The sequence below is a fragment of the Haliotis asinina genome, chromosome 4 (assembly GCF_037392515.1).
Source record: "Haliotis asinina isolate JCU_RB_2024 chromosome 4, JCU_Hal_asi_v2, whole genome shotgun sequence".
Classification (NCBI taxonomy): Eukaryota; Metazoa; Mollusca; class Gastropoda; order Lepetellida; family Haliotidae; genus Haliotis; species Haliotis asinina.
This window is the reverse complement of record NC_090283.1, coordinates 76446537-76472680: the sequence shown is the minus strand read 5'-3', so window position 1 is coordinate 76472680 and position 26144 is coordinate 76446537. Positions and strand designations below refer to the sequence as shown.

General features: G+C 40.4%; 1 protein-coding gene across 2 annotated transcripts in view; it reads left to right on the top strand.

Moving 5' to 3' along the window:
- The first annotated feature begins 1483 nt into the window (after positions 1-1483).
- LOC137281897 (organic cation transporter protein-like) overlaps positions 1484-26144 on the top strand; it is a 43460-nt gene continuing 18799 nt past the window's right edge. Inside the window, exon 1 of one of the 2 annotated variants that reach the window (XM_067813607.1) lies at positions 1484-1668. The gene's annotated coding sequence lies outside the window, so the exon portion shown is untranslated. Of the gene's footprint in view, positions 1669-1884; positions 1976-26144 lie in introns of those variants that run through there. The other variant, XM_067813606.1, reaches the window with a different exon arrangement.

The window sequence follows — 26144 nt, the reverse complement described above, 5'->3', positions numbered from 1 at the left end:
GCCAGACGTACCATATATATCGCATTGTTGCCATTATAGATAATACAGTTTCACATTAAAAACGTCAGTCAAGCTTTTGATGAGACTTTTCCTTGACGGAAATGTCATCATCAAGGCACAACTAGTGTCCAGTGTATATCATCCTTGGCCTCCTTTCACAAGCACTAAGGTGATCGTAAGTCACTAAGTAACATATAACCGCGGCACAAAGGCACACATAGCCGCGAGGTCATTCTCTAGCCAGAATACAGTGTGGTGTTGTTTCTCTGTTGCTTTCTCCTCAGGACCGTTTGATCTCGCCACTCACGACTACGATGGGGGCTACCCATATAATTACCATTCTCCTTTGTATTAGCACAATACTTTTACCTCTTGCATACAAAGTATATGCGTGACATGAAAAAGTTTAGAATAGCATTTACTTTTTTACATAATACTTTTTAGAACACTGGAAAATGAGAACTATATATCAGAATAACGGTAAAACAAAAGCCGATATGTTTATATACGTGTATATGTACTCTCCGTCTTAATGGAGGAAATACAGGCCATTCATTCATCCATTCATTCATTCATCCGTTCATTCATATATCAAAATCACTGTATGGCGGAAACTGGATATACCATCAGCTGTATTAAGAGAACCGTATTTCAGAATAGGGATATAATCAAAAGCGTACATCAGAATAAGGGTGTAATGAAAACTATATTAAAATAACGGCGTAATGAAAAACTGTATATGAGATCAACGGTATAATGAGAACTGTATATTGGACTAACGGTCTAATAATGAAACCCGTAATTCAGAATGACGTTATACATAATGAGAATCTCGTTGTATTTCCTGTATGTAAATCATTGCCAGAATACGTTCACTGTGAAAATTGGTGCGTCAAAAATGCAGAAATTCTCCTATTTAAATATACTTGATTATGTATGTTGAAAATGATAATTTTGCCTGTTTGGCATACGATGTTGTTAAACAATGCACTGGTGATGAAATCATTTATAACACAGATTAAGGTTTTCACATCCATGAGAGACTCTCCCCGTGTATACATCGCTCAGCTGTCTTGTGATGTTAATTATGTAATTCCCTTGGTGCCCTATTATCCTCGAAACTATTACCAAACAGGGGGAAATTTACAAATCGATAGCTATGTATAACGGACTTACAAGAAATCCAATAACACCAGCACATGGGACTGACGCTACTTCTGAGGCTCCGGAAACTCTGATTTGAAAACTGCTAGTAATCAATATGCTTATGGTGTGCTATTCATAGTAGAAGTCAATAACTGGGGCGCATTTAACATAGTGAAGATGTGGATGGTGAAAAAGAAGGCTAGCTAACTGACGGACGGAGTGGATGAGGGCAGGCTGAGCGCCATGGCGTTCCTCACTTACTGTCGTCCACATCCCTCCGTGTTTGATTCGGTCGGAGTGCTCATCGACAGGTCAACCACGTGGACATATAAAATTTAAATAACAGAGGTCACCAGCTTGTATCTCCCTCCTCCTACAGACTCGTGGCTAATACCAACATCGCACCTTTCCTCGTTCCAACTTGTTCGTCTACAAGACATGACGAGCTAAAGAGGTCACGCTTGCCTTCTTTGGGTCACAAGCAGACGACAGCCGAAGTCGCCATTTTGAGGAAAGAGAAAAGTAAGTGTTTACATTGCTTTCTCCGGCCGAAGCATGTCTATCCTCCCTGGTAGTGCGGAAGTACATCTATATGTGTATATAATCCGGTAATTATTACACCGCTTTCTAACTGTGAGAGAATCAAGGACGGGTCTCCTCCGAAGCACACGCGTTTGAAAACACTATGCTATAACGTTCGGTAAATCTCGGGTCGGCGAAATGTACCGAGAGACCAGATGGCAAGCATAGGATACCAGCTTTCAGGCGCTTCGTTTCGTAACATCGAAATCATGGGACGTGTTTTACCACCGGAATCAGTGAGCAGAAGGTAACGTGATATATATCATCAGCGTGTTTTCATCATAATATTTTGATTAGCCATATGAACATGCGTAGATTGAGCGATGTTGTGACGGCAGGCAGGATGAATGTAGTGCATTATGCCTGAGAGAGAGAGAGCAAACCAAGTATGTGTACCTACTGAACGGTTCAACTGGAATAAACCGAATGTCAACATAATATTGTCACCAGAACACGCTGACCCACGGCGCCCCATGTTGTTGTCGCGACACCATTCCCCACAGATGCACGACTTGAACGTTTCTATCAGTGAAGCCTCTGTCTCTTGTTATGTAGTGTCAGATTATGTTTCCTTTTATGGGTTAACTTCTCATGTTTTATGTAACCACGAGTTAGCGTGTTAAAGCGAAGGTTATTTCAAATTCCTGCTTTTTTAAAAAAGTTTTAACTGAAATGACTTCCTGAGTTCGGGAAATTAGGACAGTGTTCGACTGTATGCTAAATATCCTAAAATCGAATATATCGCCACCAGGGTAAATTTAAATTCTTTAAAATTTGCCGTTTTTGCTACAGAGACCGGTATATGGCTCCTGTTTGCTATCATAAGAAATTTTCATTGCCCTATGAGGCAGTCAGATCTTGAAAAAAAAGTCTGAAATTTAGTTACCTCTCGAAATATATTGTTAAGAAAATATGTTGTTAAGAAAACGCCGTCGATTGTTAATGGGGGTGTAAATTTACGGGGATGTTATAATCCTTTCATGTAACAGGTGTTTAGAAGGTAAATCCTGAAACGAATATTGTCAAATACAATGATCGTTGCTATGATACTAGTAACAGATGATCAATATTGAGCAGGCACATTGAAGTTCTCATATATCGCGAACTGAATAAACAGGTTGCATTCATCACTGAATGTTGTATCTTTCCTTTCAAATATTTGAGTTTGATTCAGTAAATATTACAGTGTTGTATTAGCAGTTTAACAGTAACGGATGCTAAAATACTACAAATATATGTTTGCCACTTATGGACTCGTATTACAGAATTACGTCCCTTGGGCATGACAGGAGTTTTAACCTAGGTTGGTCAATGTCAAGTTGACTCGCCGTTACATAATTTGAACAGTGTCCAAACTTCTGTTTGAATGTCCCAAATGTGACTCACCGTTTCGCTAACAACCGCTGCATTACGATTACCTCATGAGAATAAACCGCATCTGAGGGCCCCATACACTATAGAGACCAAAGGGGTTGGAGAGGGGTTTTAAACCACAACGTCTGTCAATATTATTCTGGAAGCATTTAGTCACGCAAACACTGCAGTGAGTCGTAACCCATGATACACGCGCTCTATAAATACCACACCATCCTTCATCGTCTACCATCTATCTACCTCGTCCATGCATTGTGTATATACAATACGAGACGATGTGGTAGCCAAGTGGTTAAAGCGTTCACTCGTCTCGCCAAACCACCAGGTTCGATTCCTACATGGGTATCATGTGTGAAGCCCATTTCTGGCGTCCATCGCCGTGATATTGCTGGAATATTATTAAACGTGACATGAGTCCTCACTCACTTTAATTACCTTGTATATACTGTCTGTATATGCACTGCCTATGTTATACCAACATATGGCACCAGTGCCGGGCGACCACACACCATTTAAGATGACCCCGGATGATGCCAAGCATTGCAAGTATTCATTAGGTGGAGTTAATGCATATGCGGCTTCGGTGAAGCGACGACATTCTTTTATTTAGTGTCCTTGTGCTGGAGACGGCTGTTGTTGATTTGCCGGTGGTTGCCAGTACAGGTGGGAGGATCCGGGTTTGGTTATGTATATTATCAAGTAATATAACCGAAGCGCGATGCATCACTGTCAACAGCTGCTACAACTCCGAGTTTATTGTACAGATGACACATGTATATTAGTTACAGATTCAGTTAATCAAACCAGTTCACTGCGTGTGTCATTATCCTTGTTCATGCTATGTTCACCTGGGCTGTTTCACAAAAGCCTCCTATATCTAGGAGGTCATAGCCGATACGACCTTGTTTGCGACCCTCTTCCGACCTCCTTTACGACCGCTCCACAAACATGTCGTATCCATGTCGTACCACGGGGTCCTAAATCCATGTCGTACATCGTTTAAGAGGTACTTTGTTGCATAGCAACACATACAGCGAGATCAAACAGGCACCTGCGTATACTTTTGTTCCCAAATTATTTCAAAATAGAAACACAGTTTCAATAACAAGGCAAATGTCATGTTTTAATTGAGAGTACAGGTTATCTTACCGTAATAATTTGACTCTGACTAAATTCCATTGACAATTACATGATAAAATGTATAACTCATTTCCTATATATAATATTGTCAGGTTTACGTACAAGGTTTGAATGAAGTCGCTGTCCTGTTCATATAAAACTGCATTATTGGTCCCAGTGTATTGTATATTGTACATCAGGGGAACTAAAGAACACCTTGCCGTTATGACTACGTTTGAGCTACTAACACTTGTGTAAAGGTTTAAATATGACCCGCTCTACTCAATATGTGTCAACTTCTTTTGAAACTTATTCAATCAATCAAAAACTTTCAAAAAATAAAAGCCAATACCCTATATCAACGCACGATGTGATAGTGAACAAGGCTAAAGGTATATACTGAAATCGGTTTCATGAAAATATATCTGGACCACTCGCAAAATATACATCATAGTACTGAAAGTGTAATCTGAAGAAATTGTGTTTACTCTTGTTCATCCGACCTTCACCTCATAGAAATGACCTAATATGTACAACAGTGTATGACATCACAACCGATGACCGATTTCTTACGAAATGATGACTTCGCTGACAAAGGTACACAGGATTTTGCGAGGACTCTTCCTTTGATTCAGGGATCGTTTGAACCTAAACATGATATTTAAGTAATCAGAGTGACTCTGACAATCTGTGTATTGTTACGTTTTCACTGTAAGTATGAGAAGTACCCAGAAATACTGATAATTACCGTTGTTGTTCAGCGTGATTTAGCTTCTGCAATGGCGTCACACAGCACGGAAATTTTAACAATTGCGTATGAAGTAGATCAAATGTTTGCTTTGTACCTATTTTTAGTTTTCTCTTTCCAGCCATGATACGTTTTTTCCATGCTTAAAGGTACTGAGCCATTTAAAGCAATGAATAGCCGGCTGAATGTTCGTTTCATTTTATCTAGACTGTTGGTATTGGTGCTAAAACCCAGATGTAATATCATGCTAACATTTATCGGGAATTCAGTGATGCATTTGTCGCAGCTGACTATGGAATATTCGTGATGTAATAGGCGTCTCAATACCTGGCTACGCGAAACGAGATTTTGTAAACACTATTTCATATGGCGGTAAGCGCACTTAGGCGTTCGTGTGAGTATAGTTTCGAAAGCGTCCCAACTGATTCTAGGTTCATCGGCTGCGTTTCAAATTTATCATCGGTATTATCATGAAGAATATGATACCAGTGATCGTTAGAATGTTATTTTTTAAATTAAATAATCATAGTAATTATCCTATTGCCACATCTGAAATCATACTGTACACCAAATAATGCTGTGAATCATGATTTCGTATTGTGTCAGAAATGGTGGGTCTCTGACGTTCTGCACAGATAGAAAACAGCATGCCTGGGAAATCGGTATCTCGACATCATCTCAAGGTCATCCAGAGTCTCGAGGACGCTCGACCGTTCTCAATTTTTTTCCAGGCCTTATTAGTTAGCGTGCTTTAATCACTTGCAGTACCATAGTCGAGTAGTGTTTAGGGCTTCCAAAGCATTTACGACAAGTCAATCGGGGTCCTAATTATAAATTTGGGGCTGTTTACGACACTGCGTAAATGTACGAGGTCTTGGTGAAACGGGGTAAAAACGTAAGCTGTGGTCTACAACTTGCTTTACGAGGTCGGAGCGGTAAGAGGGCTTTGTGAAACGGGGGACAGGTTCTCATGCATCACTGTAGAATCTACATTCCAACAGTTGTATGTAGGGATTGTTGAATCTGCTTATTAAAATGGCCACGCCAGTCAGACTCGCATGGACGTACCGTTTTTCGCTGTAAAGACACTTGCCGGAGAGGTACACAAAGTACGTCATCTACACTAGCAGTTGTCCGACTTCCGTTCTGGCGACAGCCACGGTGTTTAAGAGGGTTTAATCGCCGACTTACGATTAGGCGCCTGACTCTGAGTGTATTGGTTCGAATCTCAAAGCTCACTAGAAACCCTACTTTGATCTGAGGTGACGACTTGTGGTTCTGTCCTTGTGTGGTGATTGTGTCGTTGTGATACACAAATGCTGTGTTTGATTGTGGGTATTGTGTTCTTAGTGTGTGGAGGTTATGCTGTTATTGTGGGCTGATTGTGTTTTATTGTGTGATGATTGTGCTGTTATTATGTGGAGATTGTGTTTTATTGTGTGATGATTGCGCTGGTATTATGTGGAGATTGTGTTTTATTGTGTGGTGATTGTGCTGTTATTATGTGGAGATTGTAATATTATTTTGTGGTGATTTTGATGTTGTTATTTGGAAATTGCGTCGTTATTGTGTGGCGATTGTGTTATGATGTGGTGATTGGGTTGTTATTTTGTGGTTATTTAGCTGTTATTGTGTGCTGATTATGTTGTTATTGTGTGCTGATTGTGTTGTGTGTCAATTTTTGTTGGTATCATGAGCTGAGTCTGGTGTTATGGGGCGATATTGTTGTTATTGTGTGGTGATTGTGCTGTTATTGTGTGGCGATTGTGCTGTTATTGTGTAGCGATTGTTTTGTTATGTGGATATTGTGTCGTTATTATGTGATTATAGTGTTGTGTGATGATTATGCTTTATTGTGTGGTTCGGGGGCTGTTATTGTTTGATGATTGTGCGTTATTTTGTGGAGGTTGTGTTATTAAGTGTTGTGTTAAGTGTTGACTTAGCTGTTATTGGATTGTCGTGCAGACATCGACTCGTTCCGATTTCAAGCTGATACGTACGCTAAGAATTCGGTAACGTTCACCCCAGACGTGTTTTGGTTTGATTTTCGAGTTTGAGGAGTTTGAACAGCTATTATGTAACTGTTTGCACTAATTTAAACTATTCAGCATAGCTTTGCAAAGAGCCACTCCCGTTAAGTCAACATCATGCTGCTAAATATTTACCACATGTAATTTATGAGAATTTCGATCTTTGCTCTCTGCCATGGCACACCATTACTGAATATTATCTCGATACAAGTTCAGAGTCGCTTAGTGTTATCTATAGTCACGTGAAACAAATGTATATCTCTCTGGTCACCGTAGTGGATCGTAAGTATGGACGTGGAAAAGTAAACACTACGATCGACACTGTCATGAATAGATGTACAACTTTTCTCTCTGTTGATCAATACATAAACATTCTAGTACACAGTTATACGTATTTTTTGGAGAATCTCCGCATGTTGGAGGCCACTGTATGAGTTACATGGAACTTCTAACATCTTAGACGAATGTCTTGATAAAAGGAACCGTAAGAGTTTTAGATTTTCTGACCTCCTGATGTTTAATGTGTTTATTGTACCCGAGACACTGAGAGGCAGGTTCTTATCAGTTTGAAAGGTCTTTTTCACCGAAACTACAAGATGCCCTTTTCGTAAGTGTGTGAATGTGCCGAAGTATATGACCATCGACAACAACGGTTTGCTTATTTGCATAAAGCGGCGTTATTACGGTGTTTTCTACCTAAAAGTACAAAAAGCGCCACATCTTTGGATGTGATAAATATGAAGTTGTTGTACATAAAGGGAGTAGGGTACAGAGTGATTGTAAGAGGTGGGGATATAGGGTGACAGTTAGGGATGGGGACATAAGGTGATTGTTATTTGTTGGGAATATATTGTGATGGTATTACATGTGGGAACATAGGGTGAATGGTATTTGTTGGGTACATGGATGGTATATAGAGAATACAACATGAATGTTATTTCTTGGCAAATCTGGCTGATAGTTACTTGTGGGAATATAGTGTGAATGTTAATTGTGGTAAATAAAGAGTGGAAACATAGAGTGATTATTAGGGAAGGGGATATAGGATGACGATTAACAGTGAGAATACAGAGTGATGATTAGGGGTGGGTATATAGTATGGCAGTTAAGTGTGGGAATACAGAGTGATGATTAGGGGTGGGTATATAGTATGGCAGTTAAGTGTGGGAATACAGAGTGATGATTAGGGGTGGGTATATAGTATGGCAGTTAAGTGTGGGAATACAGAGTGATGATTAGGGGTGGGTATATAGTATGGCAGTTAAGTGTGGGAATATAGAGTGATTATCAGGGGTGAGGGTGTGGACCGCCGTGACTCGGCAAAACGAACCAAGTGAGGACATCTGTATGTGTATCCTTGAGGTGTGGTAACACCTTCTGACCTACCTTGTAGAGTATATGTGCCCACTCTGGCGTAACTGACAAATATCAGTGATTGTAAGGAGTTTTATTGATCCATTCAACCACTCGGACCTTTCAGACACGCTTGGAAAAGAAATACAGTGTAGCTGTCTCCAACGAATACAGCTCAATGAACAAGTATAATTCCAAGTGTAATTATCATAATTTTATAGAAAGACATTGGTTTATCCTGTGGTGGACAAACTAGGCCACATATTTAACCCTTTAGGTGACACTTGGCTGCAGTTGTTCAGATATACTGATATATATAGCAAATATCAGACATGTTGTGACACGACAGCCGAGCACGTGCAACTTTCATGGGTTGACCAGATGGACGTATGCTTGAAGGCCAACGTGACATTCTTCTTGAGATCAAGAGGTGAGATTTTTAAAAATAGTTCTCTAACGTCACACGGATGGGTAGCATCAGACGTTTTAGGCAGGATTTGTAATGGATTCTTCTGACCCGTCTGACTGGTTTGGTTTGTATACCGGCTTTCTAAGTTGTTTTCAATGTCCCTGTTGGGTCATTAGGATGGAGGGGGCTGAGATAAAATGACAGCAATCGGCCCTGGCCGGTATTGGATGTTTTACACAATACATCGGCCCCCTGATCTTACTGTGGTGTAGAACTGCATGATATGATTTAGTGATATAACACATACGGGAATATACAAATATTTCTATTACTTACTCTCACGTGGAATCGTATCTGGATCTGCCCGCGAAGGAATGAGTTACAGTCTTCAATAACCCATGCTTGTCGTAAGAGGCGACTAACGGAGTCGGGTGATCAGGCTCGCTGACTTGGTTGACACATGTCATCGTGTTCTAATAGCGCAGGTAGATGCCCATGCTGTTGATCACAGGATTGTCAGTTCCAGTCTATTTGGCACTGGCCACCGCCTTATAACTGGAATATTGCTGAATTTGCACTCACCTACTGACTCATGAACCTGTACCTAATGTGTGGCAATCAATAGCTGGTCCAGTAGGCTAACCCCCCACCCTGAAACAACTTTGACAGTTGTGATAAGTAGGCTGTGACGGATGAGAGGGAATGGCAGGTCGTTGGCCATGACACGACGCCCGTTACCTTTCTGCGAGAGCTAGTTTTCTTTTCTTCTCTTCAACAGCCCGTGTAATCACTGTCTGTCTGTCAGTGCAACAACACGTCTGTCAACAACTCGGACAAAGAACATTGTCCGTGAGATAGTTTGCTGATTCAGCATCCCAACTGTTGCATTTGGGTTAAACTCTGTTGATCAATCGCTGTCAAAAGATGTGTGCTGTAGGTGTCACGTATACGTATCGGGGTTACGATGTATGTATTAAAAATGTCATGTTTCATTTAAGTGAATCATTGCAAAAAACACATTAAAATCAGTAATCTGAGTTTGTTGATGAGTTGTTGAGTGCTTCAAGCATGGATATAAATTGCCAAAAACATGAACAGTTGTCTTCTCATTAGGCGTGCCCTCGGGTAGTTCTCTATTCGCCTATATTCTTAAAACAAGGCGTCATTGTCTGAAGGAAAACTAAGTTCTATGGATAGTCAACTTCTTTGTTGCATTGGGTGCGACGTTTCGGTGCAGGTACTAACACCATTATCGAACAAGTGATGCATAGAGCTGTAACATGGAGAATGCATACATAGCTGCAAGTGTGTATATACAATTGACATGGTTGATGTACATTGGATTGCTGGTGACCCATACCACGACCACTGACTTCTACGCTCCCTTTTGTGCATTGTTATCACTACCAATCAATATATACATCATCAACCTACTCTCTTCAACGATATCAGTATACATCAACTTATCTATTGTATAAACTCATTCAACATATTGTTTTAACCGCTGTTGCTATGTACATCTACCTACTCTGCCCAAATCACTCACCAGCACTCAACCTTGTCAATTGTATGTACACAATTGCAGCTATATATTTATTTCTCATGTTACAAAATCTATGTATCACTTGTTCTATAACGGTGTTAGTACCTGCACCGAAACGTCGCACCCAATGCAACAGAGAAGTTGACTATCCATAGAACTTGGTTTTCCGTCATCTACACAACTTCTAAAATGTCCTTCTAAGAACTTCATGGTCTATTGACCACAGATTACGAAGGGTGTTCTCATCCACACAATCCTCTTCTAGCAACTCGTTGATCCTTCATTGTCGTCGTAATCCTTTATTGCTTGGCAAAATAAACTAGTGTCAGGACGCCGATATTATTGTTTACTCAATCATGACGTTTGGTCGAAAAGTATGAACGTGAACCCCCTGAAGCTACATAGCTATCACATTATCCTTATCGGCTGTCCTCAGTTGACTTCTCAGGGATTAACACTTTCCGGGAGAAGATTCATATATGGTACGTGTTACGCAGTGTTCTATGAAATATGTTCCCAACACTGTGACTTGTCTATTTTCACTTTAAATCTATTTGCATAAATGCAATACAGTTGGTACACTGTTCACGCAGGAACCCGATATCTCACTGTAGGTTTAACAGAGACCGTAGATATACACTCGCGTCATATATATTAAAAGAGTAAAGGAGCAGCAGCTGCCATATTGGATTGTCGTGCAGACATCGACTCGTTCCGATTTCAGGCTGAAATGTACGCTAAGAATTCCGTGACATTCAAAACTATGCACACGTACCTCTCAGTTACACATGTCCCCACACATCTTGCCTGATTTCCACGACATAACACCCATTTTATTAACGTTAATACGTCCTCAAACTCGAAAATCAAACCAAAACACCTCTGGGGTGAACGTTACCGAATTCTTAGCGTACGTATCAGCTTGAAATCGGAACGAATCGATGTCTGCACGACAATCCAATATGGCAGCTGCTGCTCCTTTACTCTATTAATATATATGACGTGAGTGTATATCTATGGTCTATGTTTAACTTACAGTGCGATATCGGGTTCCTGTGACTGTTCACAACAATCAAGTCCTATTATGACTACGGCAGTAGGTATTGCAAATGCACCTTATCAACTGGCGAGTCATAATAAATTTTTACAATAAGGGCGTCAACTATACAACCGCTCGCCAGTCTAACACTATACGATAGCAGGGTCCTCGAAATCACGACCACTCAGGTTCGAAGTTGTAACAACACTGTTCAGGCACAAAAACGCACGCGAATATTCTACTTTTACAAACGAAGTTCCTGCTCCTGAGGAGTAGGAATGGGTATGAAAACATCTCCCGAAACACCACCAAAATCATAGAAAATGTACCGAACATCACCACCAACGAACATGTGCAGCCAACATTCAGTATGGACAACCCTATTGAGTAACGGTTTCTTACTGAGCTGCAAGAGAGCTACGCTAAGTGTCCGAAGTACACGATTCCCAGACAAGTGTACTTCACGTTGGTAGAAGATGTCAGGCAGGCTGGTGAATCAACAAGTAGAAAGAGTCGTCATGAGTACTACCTTCTGTCCAAGTTCGAGATCCCACAGCGCTGTTGATAAGGAAGTTGATAAGGAAGCGCCAGACCCCAGTGATGCACCTGTGTATCTCTTGAGCATTTAAAATACCTTTGATGTTGTAAGGAGAGTGCACGTGGCTACAAGACTCGGTGGTCGAGATAGAATAATGAAACAACTGAGTATTAAATATGCCAGTATCTTGCGGACCGTGTTGAGCTTTTACATTACTGTTTCAAGAGAGTGAAACCGATGACCATGGGTGTGGTAGTCAAATCTATTCTCACCAGTGAATGGGCACCTTGACCTCACTGACACGCGATGAGTATTGGTAGTTCAAAGTGGATGTGTCGATACTGTAGTCATATATGTGTCGATACTGTAGTCATATATGTGTCGATACTGTAGTCATATATCGATACTATGATCTGATGGCGTCTGCATGATCTAATATACGAACACAACGGTCGAATATCGATTTTACTGTCTTGATTCTACTGTCCTGTTATGATATCGTTAAGGTTATCATTGATCGTCAGTCCTCATGTGAAGTTCATTTCAGGTTTTTCCCCGCTGTACAGCGTGAATATTTGCTTAAAGTGGGACAAAGCTACAAGTGTCAGACCGACAACCCACTCAAAATACCGCTTAATTGGTTTGAATTCACGGTAGAATGGAGGTAAAACGATGCATCTTTGAGATATGGATTCTCCAGTCCACAAAAGTCCACAAAGATATACTTGTTAGAAACTTGTGCATGAATGGCTTCTACTCCTAGGTATCCGAAAGACAAGTCCTGGATAAATGTTGGTTTCATTGTCTACGGACTGTCACTGATGTACGAGGGTTGGCTGAAAAGTTCTAAGCCTCACTGTGAAAAAAAGTTACAAAGTCCACGTTTGTAATTTATTTTTCTACACAGTCCCCTTCCAAGTCCACACACTTTTGCCAGCGATGCTGCAAGGCCCGAATCCCGGTCAGGAAGAAATCTTCTTCAGCTACCCTAAAAAAATCAGTCACAGCGGAAATGACGTCATCATTACTTGCAAAATGGCGACCGGCGAGTTCCTTTTTCATTTTGGGGAACAGGTGGAAGTCAGAAGGAGCCAAATCAGGTGAATAAGGAGGATGGTCAATGAGTTCAAAGCCACAATCGCGGATTGTTGACATGGCCACCACCGATTTGTGAACAGGCGCATTGTGTTGGTGGAAGAGGACACCTTTAGCGATCATCCCTCGTCGTTTGGCTTTGATTGCTTCTCGCAACTGGTTCAGTAGATCAGCAGAGTATCTGTCGTTGATAGTTTGACCTTTTTCAAGATAATCAATGAGCAGAATACCCCTGGAATCCCAAAAGACTGATGCCATCACCTTTCCAGCTGAAGGAACAGACTTGGCTTTCTTCGGAGCTGGTGAATCAGGATGCTTCCACTGTTTTGACTGTAGTTTTGTTTCTGGTTGAAAGTGATGTATCCAGGTCTCATCCATGGTTACAAATCGTGCCACAAAATCATCGGGATCTGCTTCAAAACGACGCAAATTGTCAAGGGACGTCTGGAACCTGACACGTTTCTGTTCTGCTGTCAAGAGCTTTGGCACCCATCTTGCAGAAACTTTAGTCATTCCTAAATCGTTGGTGATAATATGCTCAACCCTCTCATGAGAGATGCCCACTACACTAGCAATATGTCGAGTAGTCAATCGTCGATCATCCATCAACATATCGAGCACTCGCGTGATGTTTTCTGGAGTGGTTGCTGTTGAAGGCCTTTCTGAGCGTGGGTCATCATCAAGGCTTTGTCTACCACGCTTAAATTCTGCAGCCCACTTCTTTACTGTGGAAAATGAAGGAGCATCATCCCCTAGAGTGGAGACCATGTCAGCATGTATCTGTGTTGGGTACATCCCTTTCTTTAGCAAGTACTTGATGACTGCCCTGTATTCAGTTTTGTCCATTTCTGATGATTTCAGAGGGTAGGTTTACCAAAAGAGCTGTAGTTGAGATAAAACTATTAGTACGTTTGTAGTTCTTGTGTCTATGATTCACTAAATGATTGTCCTCATTGGTGGCAAACACCTGTCTCTACCTGGTGGGGAAAAACCACTCAGACTGAGAACTTTTCAGCCAACCCTCGTAATGCAGAAGGCATTGTTTCGTGACCCAGGTAATCAACACACCGATTCACGTCCCTCGTGAAGGTTACATTCACATCTCAGACAGTTACCCCTGAAATAAACCAAATATTCCCAGTGCCCCATGTGGTACCTGGCAGAACATTTCAGAGACACTACTCACCTTTGAAACATACATATCAGAATCAGTGTAATCAGTAGAATCGTGTATCGTGACAAGGAAATATATCGGTATTTCTCCTTAGGAAGACCAATAACTGTATTCTGGGATTTTGAAAACTATATTTTAATAGAAAAGTGTAAATTAAATACATTATGGATAACAGCTTCTTTATTTCTGTGATGCAACATTTCCGTATAGCTTCTTTTACTCTTACCATTATCAAGCATGTGCGGCGTTTCGGTATAGCTTCTTTTACCGTTGTCAAGCATGTGCGACGTTTTGGTATATTTTCTTACACCGTTGTCAAGCATGTGTGACGTTTCGGTATAGCTTCCTTTACCTTTGTCAAGCATGTGCGACGTTTCTATATAGCTTCTTTTACTCTTTAACCTTTATCAAGCATGTGTGACGTTTTGGTATAGCTTGTTATACCGTTATCAAGCATGTGCAAGGTTTCGGTATACATGTAGCTTCTTTTACCGTTGTCAAGCATGTGCAACGTTTTTGATCCAGCTTGTTATACCGTTATCAAGCATTGTGACGTTTCGGTATAGCTTGTTATACCGTTATCAAGCATTGTGACGTTTCGGTATAGCTTGTTATACGTTATCAAGCATGTGCGACGTTTCGGTATCGCTTGTTATACTGTTTCCAAGCATGTGCGACGTTTCGGTATCGCTTGTTATACCGTTATCAAGCATGTGCGACGTTTCGGTATAGCTTGTTATACCGTTATCAAGCATTGTGACGTTTCGGTATAGCTTGTTATACTGTTATCAAGCATGTGCGACGTTTCGGTATAGCTTGTTATACTGTTATCAAGCATGTGCGACGTTTCGGTATCGCTTGTTATACCGTTTTCAAGCATGTGCGACGTTTCGGTGAAACTTCTTATACCGTTGTCAAGCGTGAGTGCTTGCTTGATAACGTATAACAAGCTATACCGAAAGGTTGCAACATAGAAATAGAGCAGTTGAGTGCTTGCCTGGCAACGGTATGAGAAGCTATACCGAAACGTCGCATCATAGATATAGAGAAGTTGTTACCTATAAAGTATTATACTTCTCTGTTATCTATCAACTTCTAAAATGCCAGTCAAACAGGTCATATGATTATAACAAAAATCATTTAAATCTTTCTACGAAATGGATTAACCAGTCCAATGAGAGTCATGTGACGCCTTTTTACATGTGTAGAAATCGTTATCTCATGCATATCACGTTTAATCATCACTGTATCACGCCAATCACGTAAAATCATCGTTATATAACGACTGCCACGTTTAATCATCGATATATCACGCCAGTCACGTAAAATCATCATTATATTGCGACCGTCACGTTTAATCATCGATATATAACGCCAGTCACGTGAAGCCACCGTTATATCACTTCTGTCACGTAAAGTCACCGTTATATCATGCCTGTCACGTTAATCATCGATATATTACGCCAATCACGTGTTCACTCAGTCAGTGCGGAAAGGATTCTTGAGTTATCATCATTATCATCACGATCATCGCCTTTGCATGCAGGCGGCCAGAGATGTATCAGGCTTGTCACGTGATGTCAGTGTTGCATCACGCCAGTCAGTGACATCAGTATTTTATCGCACATGTCACGTGATACCTGTTATGGCACTCGTGACACACATTGTGAGGCAGGCTTTCATCACTCCTGTCACATGATGCCAGTGTTTTAGTCACACTGCCATGCGATAGAAGCTTCAATACACTAGGCGATGACTGTGCGTTTTCATAGATAGGAATATATGATTCAGATAACACGGGATGTGTTGATTAATACGCACTCGGCCCATATACGAGACATTTCAGGAGATATATAGAGCCTAAAGCTATCTTGTAGGAACAATTGCACGTCATTAAAACTATGCTGCGTTGATGTTAACGCTCATGTATGAATCTGTCTTGTCATGTTAAGTGCACACCTTATCTTTTCAAGTCAAGTGCACATCTTGCCTGAAACTATCTTGTCAGGTCACGTGCACATCTTGGAAGTCAAGTGCACATCTTGCATGAAACTCTCTTGTCAAGTCAAGTGCACATCTTTCCTTAAACTCTTTTGTCAAGTCAAGTGCAGATCTTGCATGAAACTCTCTTATCAAGTCAAGTGCACATCTTTCATGAAACTGTTTGGTCATGTTAAGCCGACATCTTGCATCTTGTCATGTTGTCACATCTGTCATATTGCCACTTCAAGTCTCAGTTATAAATCTGTCACACTGACGTGTGAGATTAAAGTGACATATCTGTCATACTGATAAGTCTGATTGCAGGGATATTCTGCCAGTTTGTTATGTCAAGTCGCAGTGATAATATCTGTCATATTGCTATTTCAAGCCGTAGTGATATATGTATCATATTTGCATTTCAGATCACAGCGATATATATGTTGATGTGTCAAATCGTAGTGACATATCTGTCATATTGATATGTCAAGTCGAAGTGATATATCTGTCATGTTGCTATTTCAAGTCGCATTGATATATCTGTTATATTTGCTATTTCAAGTCGCAGTGATAATATCTGTCATGTTGCAATTTCAAGTAATAGCGATATATCTGTCATGTTGCTATTTCAAGTCACAGTGATATATCTGTCATGTTGCTATTACTGGTCACAGTGATATATCTGTCATGTTGCTATTTCAAGTCACGGTGATATATCTGTCTTGCTGCTATTTCAAGTCACAGTGATATATCTGTCATGCTAGTGGGTATTGATCACTGGGACATCTCTTGCATCAGGTCACTATGTCACATCCATCACACTGCTGGCTACACGTCGATGTGACACACTCCCCACTGGCTCTGTGGTCGCCCGTGTTCATAATGACTTCGGGCGGTAGGGTAGCCTACTGGCTAAAATATTCTCTCGTCATGCCGAAGCCCCGAGTTCGATTCCCCAAACCGATACAATATGTGAAGTCTGGTGTTCTCCGCCGGAATATGGCTGGAATATTGCTAAAAGCAATGTAAAACCAAACTCACTCAGAATGCGTTAAAAGTTGCATAAATATTTTGTTCCTATTTATGAAGCAATGTATTCTGGCTATGCCAAGATAAAACTATAGTTTAGACGAAAAATAATTTTCCGTGAAAACGAAAACTGATTTTCCTTCCTAGAGAAATTCCCTTTCCACAAATTCGAAGCTAATTGGAAAGTGAAGACACAACACTGTACGCTGGTTTCCGTCCGTCAGTCATTCTACCTGTCAAGTGTTTGCCTTGTGTTGCAGTTCCTTGTGCTTGCAAGGAAGTGACAAAAATGTGTAATAATGCCTGTACTGCGCTATGTGACAGGTGTGTAATATTAGATTCCTCAAATACCACACCAAAGACCAACAAATAAAGTTTTAGATCACGATATATTGACAGAAATACAATACACTCAACAGTCATTTCAGTCATAAGATACCGGTTTTTCTAACCCCACAGCTTACAGCTTTTTGATTTTATCTTACCTCACTCATAAATATCGTTTTCTGACTGGCTAAGCCTTCTGCAGTTATTTTCAGTGTACCCCAATGTCAATGCCAACCCATTCAGTATTTCGTGGTAGTGCTTCTTTATCTCGAATAGCATTGAATCACGCACGATGCACGGAATATATATCTGTTAATGAGTTATATGACTCAAGTCCAGACTAGAGGCTTCTGGTGCGGGGTATGCGCATTCTGTTGACCCATGAACTCACCACACCCCTCGGGTCACAGGGTGTGCGTGAAAGTGAAGCAGTCTAGGATGACAAGCAACTATGACAGGCTCAGTTTTCGAACCCCGACGGGGACTGAGGCCAGCCATTGTGTCTGTCACGGTCAGAAATGAGTATCAAGCAGTTACTGAGTCATGTCGCGCGGACGGATGTCGCAAACAAACGTGCTCCCCCTGTATAGGTACACACACAAGTTTGTGTGAGAACGTGCTTGTATATGCATGAGTGTGCTTTTATGTGTGTCTGTGTGTGGAATGAGTATTTGGATTTGCATGTGTAGTCCTGTGCTATGTGTAGTGTGTGTTGTCTGTGATGTGTGTGTTTCTACGTCTTAGTGTGATGTGTGAATGATTATTGTATTTTGGTTTTGAGTGTTTTGGTTTTGTGCGTGTGTGTGCTTGTGTATGTAGTTTGTATGTGTTTGTGTGAGTGTGTTTGAGTGTGAATGTAGAGGCACACAAGTTTGTGTGAATGTGTTTGAGTGTGAATGTAGATTCACATAAGTTTTTGTGTGTTTGAGTGTGAATGTAGAGGCACACTAGTTTGTGTAAGTGTGTTTGAGTGTGAATGTAGAGGCACATAAGGTTGTGTGAGTGTGTTTGAGTGTGAATGTAGAGGCACACAAGTTTGTGTGAATGTGTTTGAGTGTGAATGTAGATTCACATAAGTTTTTGTGTGTTTGAGTGTGAATGTAGAGGCACACTAGTTTGTGTAAGTGTGTTTGAGTGTGAATGTAGAGGCACATAAGGTTGTGTGAGTGTGTTTGAGTGTGAATATAGAAGCGGAGGTGACTTTTTCATTTCCATAGACGAATTAATTTCCCGCCGCTCCCAACAAAGCACCCATGCATCATAAAATACTAGTTCTGAGAGCGGTGGGGTAGCCTAGTGGTAAAAGCGTTCGCTCGTCACGCCGAAGACCCGAGTTCGATTCCCCACATGGGTACAATGTGTGAAGTCCATATTCTGGTGACCCCCGCTGTGATTTTGCTGGAGTATTGCAAAATGCGGCGCATAACTAAACTCACTCACTCACTAATTCTGATAACAGACTTTATTACATTTATTTGTATAAGGCCTCGTACACATGGCATGACGAATGTGAAAGTACAAATAGGAATAGAAAGTTTTCGGAAATGTTTCCGTTCGGGATCATTATTGTTCTTCACCAAGCAGAGCGCGGAATACTGGACCAGTCGACCGGTACACTAGACTAAACTGTCCGTCTTTCCGCCTTTCAGTGGAGACCCTTTTCTGGAAAACCGGTGTTGGTGAGCTGACATATTTCACGCTGATGTAAACTAGTCACGTTCTAAAATGACTTCAAAAATTGTTTGACTTATAATAAGTTATGGCCATAGCTCCATGTATGTTTGCTTACTGTATAGTGAATGAAATGAGGACGTGTTTCTCATAAATTGTTTGAACTAGAGAACTGATCTTTACACTCTTGTAATTTCACAAAATGAGGTCGGCAACTGATGCCATAGCTTAATGCTTGGCCCTTATTATGGCTCTTGTTTCGTGGAATTTAGCTTAGTGCATACCATATAATGTGTGGTCAGGATTCCCTGGAAACTATTGAAGTAGCACGAATGAAGGTTATCCAGGAGGAACTTTCAACACTGATATTAAAAAAATGGTCACGTAAATTATTACTTTCAGAGATAATCTCGTGTCTTCAAATGTTTTGAACACGAGCAGATACAGTTATGGCCCCTTTAACTCAGTTCACATTATCTGAATGGGGACTATTGTTAAAAACGACTGATACGTGAAGTTACTCAAAATAGTTCGTCACTATGGACTATATTTCCAGAGAAAGAGTTTTGTATTTATTTAATAACCATTCTAAGGCTTCCTCTTCTGAAACCTGTAAACGACTCTTTCTATAGTTTTGATTTACTTCTGTGTTATCGATTAAATCAGGGATAGACATTAGCTTATGTAACTCAGGTCAAGCTTAGTGATGTCGCTGGTTTCTGTGCCCGCCGGCCCATCCACCGCCATCTTTGATGGTACCTAATTTCACAGCATCGTTGGCTGTGCATGGTGGGAAGTGGGCTGGCACATTTAATGACTTCACACATAGTTTCACTCGGACACAGGTATCCAATCGGTCGGGCAAGCTTACAATTTCTTGCTACTCTTCTTCTTTTTTGCAGTGCGTTTCCTTGTGTGAAAGATGACGATATTATTCTCCGTTTTAAACTAAAGTATCTATAAAATCATGGCGTAGCTCTGTAAACAATACACCTGATTCAATGTATTTTCACAGTCTGATTCTCTGAATAAATGTAGTTAAGTATCTTGCTCTCCCTATGACTCGTTTTAGACTTAGTAGCTTTAAACGTACATACACTGAACTACTGTAAATATTGTATACAGATCGTATATTGAAGCCGGGTTTAATATAGTGTTTGTGTGTGAGCGTTACTCACTTCTAAGAGCATGTTTCTCATACACTCTATCAAGTCTACAACTGTTGCAGGTTCAAGGGTCGACATATTGCTTAATATGTGCGTGTCTAGGTAAATATTGTAATGTCACGGAGGAGGTATTTTCAATGTGAACCGGTGGCACATAAAAAAATCATAAAATATTTCAATTAATGGAAAAACTGTAGGGGGTGTGACAAACTGAAACGATTAAAACCTGCTTTTGTTCCCATTGAAGAAAAATGTTTATCAGTGGAACTCTCAATCTCACAGCTTAACATGGGCCTGGCCATTTTGAATGCTAGTGTGCATAAGAGGAAATACCGTTTTAGGTGATAACAGTTTGTGGATTTGTGCATGGTTCCAGGACAAATGAAACTGAACTCTTCGTACAGTTTTGATAATGTTTGGTTTACAGCTCTCAAATGTACATGTTTACATTATGTTTACTGATTTATTAAACAATAAATTGAAATGACATTATGTGATGCTTTAAGTGTCGTTGGATCATCAAAAGTATGTTCACACAGACGTAACTTGACAGTTGGCCATGACACTCTTCGAAAAACTTGCATTGATATTCTTGATCTTTAACGGACATTTATCTGAAAACCTTTATGTATATAGCACATGCCTAGGCTCTCATTTAGAGCATAACAGTTCAGAGAACTTCATCAAATAATTACTTCTCTGACATGCATAATTAATGCAACCAAACATTGTATATTGGTTCCTTGGCCTTTTTACTGAATGAAGTGTCTGTCATGTTATACCAGATTTAGATATTACACGAGCTGTAGATATCATACAATTGCATTACATTAGTTTTACTCATTGAACTAGCTTTACATTTAATGTAAGAAAAATAAATGTCATACTCGGCATGTATATACTGAGAGCTTTCATATATTTGTGAAATATATGGGTAAATACGTGTTATGCATGTCACACCATCTTTACACGTACGTGTTATACATGTCATACCATCTTCACACGTACGTGTTATACATGTCATACCATCTTCACACGTACGTGTTATACATGTCATACCATCTTCACACGTACGTGTTATACATGTCATACCATCTTCACACGTACGTGTTATACATGTCATACCATCTTCACACGTACGTGTTATACATGTCATACCATCTTCACACGTACGTGTTATAATGTCATACCATCTTCACACGTACGTGTTATACATGTCATACCATCTTCACACGTACGTGTTATACATGTCATACCATCTTCACACGTACGTGTTATACATGTCATACCATCTTCACACGTACGTGTTATGCATGTCACACCAGCTTCACATGCCTGTTTGACGTCATTTTGCGTATATAGAGACACGTTGATACGCAGGATCCTGTTGATCATGTCATGAAATCCGCTCCCAAAAGGTATGTTTTCGGAATAGGATTGTCAGGATCCTGTGACGAAGTAACCAATTCATATTCGCATACGGTGAGTGGGTGAGGCTGGTTTTACGCCGCCTTTAGCAATATGCCAGCAATCTCACGTCAGGGGGCACCGGAAATGGGCTTCACACATTGTACCCATGTGTGGAGTGGAGCCCGGGTTTTCGGCGTGACGAGCGAACGCTTTAACCAGATGACTAGCTCGCCGCTCCTGTTTGCATACACGCACATGTGCAAGGTAAAACGGCGGTGGACACCAGTGTTGAAATGTCGATGACAGACTGTTAATGCGTTTGGTGGTTTCATGCGTCAACAGGAAACTTTGTCCTGGGTTTTGCCCATAAATTTTGTGAAGAAATGTGATGCCACGAAGTACTTACAGTTCTCTATACAGAAATCATTATCTGCGTGTCACATCATGTGTTAGTGTGCAGGTGGTTTCCTTTGTACTCGGGAAACTGTTCCTCTATTTGTACGGAAGTGTTCGGAGTGATTTTACCAATCATATATATCATCACATGACTATGATTGCTTGTCATACGATTTGTACACTTTCTGTTTCCTAACCTCAGAGGTTGTTCAACATTACTGACAACACAGCGCAGCTCGACTCAGTCAGCAGTGGCGGGAATTCGTATACAGCTTGCTTCCTGCGCGTGACTGTCACGTGATACAAAAACCGGAAAGTTACATAAATATTTATTACATAAATAAATTATATAAATGGTGAAATCAAGTGCTTTCCCGTTCGATTGTATGCACTAAACTACCTATTTAAATTACTACGACAGTGATATGAAATGCATTGCACCATCACCAATACTGGCCGTATCTTTTGCAGTGGGGTAAGTGTAGAGTGTGACATGTCCAATACTTTAAGCATCATACAACGCCATGCAAGTCAGGAACCACTTAGAATATTTGACACGCCGTAAGGCAACGTGTTGGACAATAGTTACCATACCTTTACGTTGACGTCCTGTTTTTGTGAGTCGTAACTGTTCTATTCTGTTCGCGTATATCAAAGTGTTAAGGAAATGTTAGATTCTGTCGGTATATGCATCGTTCATTATACTAGGTGGACATCTTGATATCCATATGGAATCCTGTTAATTGGAATAACATAATTATCTGCTGCTATGACATTACTGATATTATTGATATCACAGCTACTATTTATATTATCCTAAATTATACTGGTAGTGATAATTCTTGTAATACCGTCTTTAAGACTCCTGTGGAATAAAATCTAAACCATTCTAAGAAATAGCACAAGCTGTTATCAATCAAAAGACCTTCCAGTTTTTACAACGAATGAATGAATGAATTTATTAATGAATGAATTAATAAATGAACCAAATACTCCACAACCAACATGGGACGAGTACCTGCGAGTATGTGTTTTTCCCATACCAAAGTCAAGTTAGGCTTCGATTGAAGTTTATTCTCTAAAAAGGTATACTTTTGAAAGAAACAATCCTCCATAATTATATGGAAGAGGAATAGTAAAAGGGAAATTCTGATTCCCGAACGTGTGGTAAATCGACTTGTGTGATTTAAGTCCATTAGTATTACGGGCTGGGCATATAACGACTGGAGATATGATAAAATAAAGGTCTAGAGATCTCTGGGAATCTCCATCTGTGGGGCTTTGGCCAAACGAAAGGCAGTTAACGGGAATGTATATCTTGTTTTCTGCAGGTTCTTAAAACATTTTCATTTTTTAACGTAAATTCCAAATAGAGAAATTGTTAACAAAGGTGTTAAGGTGGTTTGCACTTCTTGGAAAAGCGGGTATGATCCCCTCGTGAACATTTCATTGTCAACAAACGTTACAACCCTGTATTACGTGATGACTGAATTGTGAGGTAACATGTCAAGCCAGTGTCAATGTGATGACTGATTGTCAGGTAGCATGTCAAGCCAGTGCCAACGTGATGATTGATTGTGAGCTGGCATGTCAAACTAATGTCAGCGTGATAACTGATTGCGAGTCGTAACTGTTCTATTCTGTTCGCGTATATCAAAGTGTTAAGGAAATGTTAGATTCTGTCGGTATGCATCGTTCATTATACTAGGTCTCAAGCCAGTCTCAACGTGATGACTGATTGTGAGGTGACATGTCAAGCCAGTTTCAACGTGATGATTGATTGCGAGGTGACATGTCAAGCCAGTGGTAACGTCATGACTGATTGTGTGGTGACATGGCACGCCAATCTCAACGTGATGACTGATTGCTATATGACATGGCAAGCCAGTGTCAATGTGATGGCTAAGTGTGAGGTGACATGGCAAGCCAGTACCAACAGGATGACTGATTGTGAGGTGACATCTCAAGCCAGTGTCAACGTGATGGCTGATTGTGAGGTGACATGGCAAGCCAGTGTCAATGTGATGGCTGAGTGTGAGGTGACATGGCAAGCCAGTATCAACACGATGACTGATTGTGAGGTGGCATGTCAAGCCAGGTCAAAGTGATGACTGATTGTGAGGTGACATATCAAGCTAGTGTCAGTGTGATGACAGATTGTTTAATGTATAAAGACAGTTACGGGGTAACGTATCACTTGTGGTGAATTAAGTGCATGGATTATACATGAAAATATCTGCAGAACAAATATGTATCTAAAGCAGTGTCCATGTAGAATTTCCACACGGATGACAGCATATAAACAAAAGCCATATCCCTTCTCATAATCAGATATTATACACACCACAGAAGCTCTAGCGATTTTGGTTTCTCACAGAAGTGTCCAGTGAGGATTGAAAAATGTAAAAGATCGACTCAACATAAATCTCCATATCGCAAGAGATTCACACAAAGTGTGCAAATTGGCGTGCACAGAGAATTACTATATCCCGAAGCAAACGCGTCATTGCTGAAAATTCTTCTGTTTTGGCTGGTGGGTCATTGGACTCTCCATTGTCGTCAATGCAGAACAAGAGTAAATCAGGTGGTTGTTGTGTGTGAAATTCTATCCTGTGATGAAATGGATGCCAGTTTGTACCCAGCACGGTGACGAGGGATAACAGTATTTTAGGTATTATGTACCAATCCAATGCCACGCAATAACTTGTATTATAATCTGTTTGATGAGCATTTTAGAACTTGGTGAGTAATAAGAAAGTAATGTATTTTATGGATTCATGCCTACATGTTGCTTTTACCTAATCCCTGTTGATGTACATGTTACATTCAGATTATGAAACCAGTCATTTCGCGTCATTTTGTGTAACAACAATCAATATGCTTCAGTCATTTCATCTGTGTGTTGTGGACAGGGGTATGTGAGATGTGCCAAACAAACAGGTGTATATGCTTCAAAACAAGCTGAAGTGGAGCAGTCGCTGCCACAATAGTTTTAACTGTTAGTGACAATAAGTGCTGTTGGAAGTGTGATAATTAAGGTATTAACTGAAAGTCATGAAATGACTGAATTATACTGATTGTTGTTACACGAAATGACTGACCCTGTTGGTCACTTCACGAAATCACTGATTTCAAATCTGTAACATATTTTATAACCCCGCTCTGTCCTGCAGTACTTCATTCTTGCTTGACAGTTGTATAATAATCTATATGGACACGTCGCACCGTATGTAATAAAGACGTTCTTATCCATTAAAAAACTTAATGTCTCACTTGTGACATCTACAATAAGCTTCTTGAATGTAATATTTGATCGCTAGTCCACACAGTGGCTGGGAAGGACATCACACAAATCAAGGATAAGCAGAGCAAATACGATGGACAGAATTAATGCTCGGCAGAGATAAATAGGAGATTAATTTGCGGACTATGAATATATTAATTTATACTGTTTAGTGAATACAGGCATAGTTAACTGCTGGACTACGGGTATACTCAGGCGTACCACTTTTCATAACAGGCATTGCAAACTGACACGACCTGTCTCCCTGCAGCAGCTTGTGACATGAGGTTAAAATCTATGGCGTAACATTACCTTCTCCTTCCCAAGGTTAACGTATAGATAAAAATATGACCAGTTTACGCTCCTTGGCGTACCACCTGCGTTGCAGGTAACTGTTAGAGGTACTGCACATGTATTTTTCACTGTGCATATATATGTGACACCGTTTTGTGTAACATCTAAGAGCATATTGTGATCTAAGGGTGTAGATTTTGAAAGTTCAGTAGTTTAGTTGCTTACTGCTACTGATGTATTTAGCTTCAACGGGATGTGAACCCCAGCTGTTTTTGTACCACAGCTACTATTTCTATCTTCATTGACTTAAATTGAATTTTGTGTTTTCTGGCTTGTGTCGGGCGTGCCTGTGGTAATTTGGAGGCTCATACGTTCCTCTCGCCTCTCATGGAACAAGTCATGCTGACATTTATAGCTCCAGTGTCACTCACTCGGGGT